This window comes from Arachis duranensis, chromosome 9 (genome assembly GCF_000817695.3).
Source record: "Arachis duranensis cultivar V14167 chromosome 9, aradu.V14167.gnm2.J7QH, whole genome shotgun sequence".
In the NCBI taxonomy this organism is placed as follows: Eukaryota; Viridiplantae; Streptophyta; class Magnoliopsida; order Fabales; family Fabaceae; genus Arachis; species Arachis duranensis.
In genome coordinates, this window is record NC_029780.3 from 8,284,080 (window position 1) to 8,292,025 (window position 7,946).

Here is a 7,946-nt window from a genome sequence, read left to right on the forward strand (position 1 = left end):
GGACCGGGAGGAGGATCACGCCTTTGGTATACTTTTAGGATCACTACCTGTATTTGTCGGAACGTCTAGCAGAGTAGCAGCACATCTTCGCCAGCAAGCTTTCTGTTGAGTGATACCTCAAAGCTAATTTCCCCGACGCTGATCTCCATGTCTTCTTCTCTTCTTTCACCTGGAGAATACCCACCATCCCATGTCCTTCAACAAACGGTCTCTTCTTAGCTTTTCTGCAATGTTAATATGTGTGTAGATGTGAACATGGATATTTCGTGGGATTCAAATGCTGAATTATCTTCCTATTTTTAATTTGATGAAGGAAGGATGTAAGTTTGCAAAAACTAAACAATAAAAATGGACCTCTTAATCTTTAGTAGGCGAATTATCTTTTTCATGTGATGAATGGTGTTTTGTTTTTACTACATCATTGGAATACTGTGTGTGATAAATTAATTAGTAATCTGCAGAATTATACAAAATCTATTGAATTTCACTTCGGCTTAGTTATGAAATGATGATTTTTTTTTTCTTATTTTTGGCGCAGGTAACAATTGAAAAATTTATTATGTGTTGTGATAAGATCAAATGAGGTGGATGACCATCATTTAATATGTGTAGTTCATATTTACAATGTTAAAAGCTGAAGATATCAAGGGAGAATAAATTTAATAATGGTTGAAAAGGAATACCTTTTGTATGTATAAATCGAGGAAGTGAACGTATGAAACAATACACATCAATAACAATAATCTTCTCTCTCTATATATTGTCGGGGCACTCTAGTGTACAGATGTGAGTGGTATAGAGAGAGAATATAATTCCTTTTATAGTTATTTTTTATTATTTTATTATTATTCAAAATGTGGATCCTACCTTTATTAATCTCTCTTTCATTCTATTAAAAGAAAAATCTGTAAACTTACATCTTTACCATATAATTCAACTATATTGTCTATATACAAAATTTTTCTTCTCTCTTTTCATACGTTGCTAATATATAATAGTAGTAAATATATAAGCTATTTCTATTAATATAATGAGATAAATATATTAGTAAATATCAAAACTAGAGTCTTCTATTTACATTTTATTTTATATTATATCTTTTATTTATTTAATCTACAACACGGTATCAGCACGAAACTCTAACGAAATTTTAGGAATACTTCAAGTAACAAATTTTTATTATGTCGAATCTCTTTCATCTTGAATATAATGCTTTTGATATATCTGAAAATAATTATTTATCATGGATACTAGATGCTAAAATCCATCTTGATTCAATAGATCTTGGAGATACCATTGAGGCTGTAAATAATATATCCCAGAAGGATAAAGCCAAAGTTATGATTTTCCTTCGTCGTCATCTTGACGTATGATTGAAAAATAAATATCCCACATTAAAAGATCCTGCAGACCTGTAGAAAGACCTTGAAGAAAGGTACAATCATCAAAAGACGGTGATACTTCCTCAAGCCCAATATGTTAGAGAAAACTTTCTCGACCTTCCATGCCTCGAATGTGCTTCTGCAGCAGCAGTATCGAGAAAAAGGATTCAAAATTTTTTTAGCTAATTTCTTGCTTTCTTGTTGCTGAACGCAACAATGAGTTGCTCTTAAGAAATTATGAAGCACGTCCAGCTGGCGCTGCCCCATTTTCTGAAGCAAATGTGGCAAATTATAACCCCAAAAGAGGTAAATGGCAAGATTTTGATAACAAGAAAAATTATGGAAGAAAAATAAATTATGTTCACAAGAAAAGATCTCACCAGAAGTGGGATAAAGAAAGAAACAATGGGCAAAGTATATCAATTGAGGATAAATGCTTCCGTTGTGGTGGAAAGGATCATTGGTCACGTACCTGTCGTACCCCAAGGCACCTAGTTGATCTTTATCAAACATCCTTGAAAAAGGATGACAAAGGAAAGGAAACAAATTTTGTTTCAAATGATGAAAATTCCACCACTCATTATGATGTATCTAATTTCTTTAAGAATTTTGAAGAAAATATTGGCTATTTGATCAATGATGGAATAGTTTGATATATGTATGTGTTTGTTAAGTATTCATGTGAATAATTTTACTGTGCATGTACTTCTACTCATTTTATTATTATTATCATTTGTTTTTGAAGAAAAATGGCAAGGACATATTCTGAAGATATTTGCATTGCAGATAATGCAAGTTCGCACACTATTCTTAAAAGTAATATATATTTTACCCATCTTGTGCCAAAAGAAGAATATGTTAATATTATTGTTGGCTCAGGCAATGTGATAGAAGGCTCCGAAAGAGCTATAATTTTGTTTCCTGGAGGAACAAAATTCATAATAAATGATGCACTATTGTCTACCAAGTCTTTGAGAAACTTGTTGAGTTTCAAATATATTCACCGAAATAGATATCATATTGAAACAATAAATGAGTGAAATCATGAGTATTTATATATCACAACTCATGATCCAAATAAAAAAGTTATATTAGAAAAGTTACCCTCACTTTCAACTGGATTACATTATACCAAGATTAGTGCAATTGAATCACATGCCATTGTAAACCAAAAGTTTACTAGCCCAAATGAATTCATAATTTGGCATGATAGATTGGGTCATCTGGGAACAATCATGATGAGGAGAATTATTAAAAACTCATGGACATTCACTAAAGAACCAGAAGATTCTTAAAACTAGTGAATTTTGTTGTGCTGCATGTTCTCAATGAAAATTAATTTTAAGGCCATCACTAGTAAAGATTGGATTTGAGTCCCCTGAATTCCTAGAAAGGATTCAAGGTGATATATGTGGACCTATTCATCCACCATGTGGATCTTTTAGATATTTTATGGTCCTTATAGACGCATCTTCGAGATGGTCACATGTGTGCTTATTATCTTCTCGCAACCTGGCATTCGCAAGATTACTGGCTCAAATTATTCGATTAAAAGCACAATTTTCAAAAATCAAATCAAACCAATTCGTCTTGATAATGCTGATGAATTTACTTCCCAAGCATTTGACGTTTATTGTATGGCTAATGGAATAAGTGTTGAACATCCAATAACTTATGTTCACACACAAAATGGGTTAGCAGAATCACTTATTAAGCGCCTTCAATTAATTGTTAGACCCTTACTTATGAGAACAAATCTCCCAACCTCGGTTTGGGGCATGCTATTTTACATACCGCAGCACTTATTCGTTTGAGGCCAACGAGTTACCATCAGTTCTCTCCTATGCAATTAGCTTTTGGCCAGCAGCCAAATATTTCCCATTTAAAAATATTTGGGTGTGCGATATATGTTCCCATTGCACCACCCAATCGCACCAAAATGGGACCCCAAAAAAAATTGGGGATATATGTTGGATATGATTCTCCCTCTATAGTGAGGTATCTTGAGATACAAACTGGAGATATAAGGGAGAATGAATTTAATGATGGTTGAAAAGGAATACCTTTTGTATGTATAAATAGAGGAAGTGAACGTATGAAACAATACACATCAATAACAATAATCTTCTCTCTCTATATTGTTTATATACAAAATTTTTCTTCTCTCTTTTCATACGTTGCTAATATATAATAGTAGTAAATATATAAGTTATTTCTATTAATATAATAAAATAAATATATTAGTAAATATCAAAATTAGAGTCTTCTATTTACATTTTATTTTATATTATATCTTTTATTTATTTATTCTACAACATTATGTGATTTATTATGTTTTTGTTGATAAATAACTACTATTGTTCTACATTGTTGTTGTATTGATGATTAGATTTGAAAAAGTAAAAATAGAGAATGGAATTAAAGAAGAAGAGAATGGAAAAGAGAATTTAAGAACAAAAATTGAAAATTAGAATTTTAATAAGGGAGAGACCAAAGTTTCATTTGTAACGTTAGTTAGCAGTTGGCATGTAGTATAATAAGAATCAGTTCATCTCGATTTTTTGATGTCCAGTGATAGATAGAAATTATCCAAAAGACTACTATGAGTTCTTATGAGTTAGAGTGTAATTTCAAAAATAAATTTAAATAACTATTAATTTTAAAAACCACTTTAAACTTCAAATATAGTTTTAAAATCACTTTAAAACTCAAGTCAAAGATTTATAATAGTAAAATTCGAGTCGAGACGTAATTAGAATAAAACTTGAACCCTATACTCCAGCATCCATTTGTTACCTCTAGTGGCAAGTGATACCCCATTGTCACCCCTCGTGACAAGTGACAATATCATTTCTTTAGTTCTTTCTTACATAATACTAGAATAGTTGACTAACAAGTGAATTGCCCCACTATCCACTCCCTTTGTATAATAGATTCATTTTTTCATATCTTTAAAACAAGACATAATTGTATATTTAATTGATTTAAAATATAACAAAAATATAATAAATATTTCTTAAAACATATTTTAAATATATTTTAGAATCATATAATTATTTTTTAAATTAAATGGAAATAATGTAATACGTCAATTATGTAGAGTTAAAATATGTAAAAATATTTATTTTATGTATTAAATATGTGTACAATTAAGTTTAGATAATTACTTGATTGATTTGATGTTTTAATATTTTTTTTAATTAAATTTTTAAATTTTTGCTTTTGTAAGAAAATAATTTTTCTTAACAAACATTCAGCAACATAAAATATAATATGAATAAATGACCATTTGTACCCATGAGAGATCAAAACGCTGACATTTGTACCCATGAAAGCTCGAAACTAATCTTGTACCCATGATAGATACTGTCCGTGTGACAAAAGTGCCCTGACTTGGATCTGAGCTTGGTTCGTGGGTTTCCGAACCTACGTGGCACTCCCAAACCCCCTCCAATCTGAGCCAACCATTCACCATCATCATCTTCATCTTCTTCACCATCATCCTCATCCATCACTGTCTCTTCCCAGCCACCATAACCTCCATCACCATCACCTCAGCACCGCCACAGCCACCTCCCTTCACCACAACCTCCGGCGACAACCCACACCGCCGCGCCCCTTTCTCTTCTTCTTCCCCTCTTCTCACCTCCGCTGAGCCCAGAAACCACAGCGCCAGCTCCTCCTCTGGCCACTCAAACCCTTCAATTTCTCATCAGCCTCTTTATACGGAACGGCACACCGATTCTCGGCCACTCTATCCTTCTCCTCTAGCATGTTAATTGCAGATTGTTTCTTCCTTGGAGGTGTTGGAAGCTTATCAGCAATGGCCTTTGAAGGATTTAGACATGCCAACAACTCCTCCGCACGATCTTCAAGATCCATATCTCCATGAATCCTAGCAAAATTTCGAAGAGCCTCCCAAATGTCATCTTCAGGCTGAAATGGCTTACTCTCAATGAACTCCTCAGCTTCATTCAACTGACCGGCATTACCCAGAATGTTAATGACCTCCATTTAATGCTCCATGGTGGGAACAATTCCATACTCCTTCATTGATTCAAAGTGCAATAATCCTTCCTCTACAGCTTCTTCCCTTGCACACGCAGCCAAAACCAATGCAAAAGTTTCACTCTCAGGCCGTGTCCCTGTCTCCTTCATCTCCTGAAAAACCAACAAAGCATCATCACCAGCTCCATTTTCAATGTATCCAATGATCATCAAGTGCCAAGAACTCATGTTTCTCTCTGGCATTCGATCAAACACATTGCGTGCAATATTCATGTTACCACATTTTCCATACATTCCAATCAACCTATTGTTCAGTTCAACCTTCCCTCGAAACCTCGATCTTCTCAAGAACTCGTGAACCCTTTTCCCATACTCAAGCGACCTCGTACCCTCGCACAAATTCAACATTGCGAGAAAAATACCATAATCAGCAACAGAACCTCCATTTTTCCCTGTATCTTCCATCCCCTGCGTTTTTTCCTGAGTTCTATTTCTTTGCTTTTTAGTTCATTTTGCTTAATTTGGTTAGTTAGAAATGCATGTTAGTGGATTTAGGTTTGTTTTGATTCATGCTGGTGTTTGAAAATTTTGCTGTTTTGATGGAGAGGAGGAGCTGGCGTTGTGGTTTCTGGGCTCAGCGGAGGTGAGAAGAGGGGAAGAAGAAGAGAAAGGGGCGCGGCGGTGTGGGTTGTTGCCAGAGGTTGTGGTGAAGGGAGGTGGCTGTAGTAGTGCTGAGGTGATGGTGATGGAGGTTATGGAGGTTATGATGATGGTGATAATGAAGAAGATGAAGATGATGATGGTGAATGGTTGGCTTAGATTGGGGGAGGGGGGATTTGGGAGTGCCACGTAGGTTCGGAAACCCACGAACCAAACTCAGATCCAAGGCAGGGCATTTTTGTCACACGGACAACATCTATCATGGGTACAAGATTAGTTTCGAACTTTTATGAATACAAATGTCAGCGTTTTCATCTCTCATGGGTAGAAATGGTCATTTATTCCAACTTAATAAGAATTTATCACCATTCTATATTTAAATATAATATCAATAAATTTTGGAAATGAATGTTACTCCTACAAATACAATGCAAAAATACCATGTGTGATCATGTATAGAGTGACATTATAAAAAAATAAAAAGGTTATATACAAGTTAAATTGAAATGCTATTAGGAATCCCTCTGCAAGTGAGTGCTGTTCTAGACCAAGAACTAGAGGTGTCAGGATATAAGAGAGTGTAGTCAATCTTTGCTGGTCCACGCCTGTTCTTAAGCTTAGGATCTCTATTTCTTTCCAAGATCCTTGCCTGAATCTCTTTCAATTCTTCCTTAAACTCTGCAAACCTATTTTGAATAGATTCACTGTCTATCCAACCAGGTGACAGCTGGCACCCCAAGTAGACCTCATCAGAGGTGTGCCTTGAGAGCACATCAAACAATGCTACAACAAGGCTCATCTCAAACCTATTTGGCAACATCTTTAGGAAGTATTTGTCTGGGTCCTTCAGAAACTCACCAAACTGGATTGTACCTGAATATATCAAGTATGAATCAAATTAGAGAAGCAAGCAAGGGAGATAAGATAGTAAGACACAACAAAATTCTTGGCTTAGTTTTTTAATAAACACACTCACCAAATACGACCATAAAAATAAAGATGCATGTAAATAGAAAATAGAATCAAGTAGCTTTATATGAAATTATGTAGACCAAAATACCTTCCATTGGGACAAATTTCTTACACAATGTAGGCCTATTTGGAGGGTATCCATTGTATGCATATTGTCCAAAGTTTATGGCAGCATGCTGGGCAGAAGCTACCCAAATTAGGGTTGTTAGTGACTCAACAAGACTTGAGGTTGTGTCAATTTGGTACCACCATGTCTCATTGTGCTTGTCACCGTGTCCAATGGTTCGGATCTCTGACCACCAAGATTGAAGTTCAACATCTGACCTAATTGACTCATCATCTTTGTAGTAGAATGAACAGAAATCCTTCACCCATTTCTTTATGGCTACCCAAATTTCAAGCCCATCTATTGCATAGGGATAATCTTGCAAGAGAAGTTGAACCCCACTTGGGTTGTTTTCATCTTTTATAGCCATTCCCCTGCAAAATTAATTCGGTTATTTTTATGCTTTAATTATATGTTATATTCTTAATTATAGTTTGACTAGATTTTTAATTAGATACATATAGTTTACATAAAGTCAGTAAATTTTAAAAGAGCTTACTATGACCAATTTTGTTTTTAAAATTTACATGTATTTCAATCACCCTAAATTCTTATTTACTATTTAGTTTTGCAAGGTCAAAAATATAAATATATTTATCAACAAAAACATTTGCAATAGTAAATTTCTCTAGGGACTTGGCTACAAATTCTTTACAATGTAAGGATTTGATTAAAGGATAAGGGTAAATCTAGAGAAATAATAAAAATTAGATTGAGTAAAAACCTAACTTTTCATATATTGACATGTATAAAATTCACTATAAACCAAAGTAATTAACATGAATAAGTTTGTAATAATAATATAACATACCTTTTTC

At 34.0% G+C, this 7,946-nt stretch overlaps 2 pseudogenes; both read right to left on the reverse strand.

The window, feature by feature from the left end:
• Nucleotides 1–5,024: 5,024 nt before the first annotated feature.
• On the reverse strand, nucleotides 5,025–5,855 carry LOC107464365 (pentatricopeptide repeat-containing protein At2g15690, mitochondrial-like; annotated as a pseudogene).
• A 646-nt stretch (nucleotides 5,856–6,501) lies between these two features.
• LOC107464357 (linoleate 9S-lipoxygenase 6-like) overlaps nucleotides 6,502–7,946 on the reverse strand; it is an 11,095-nt pseudogene continuing 9,650 nt past the window's right edge.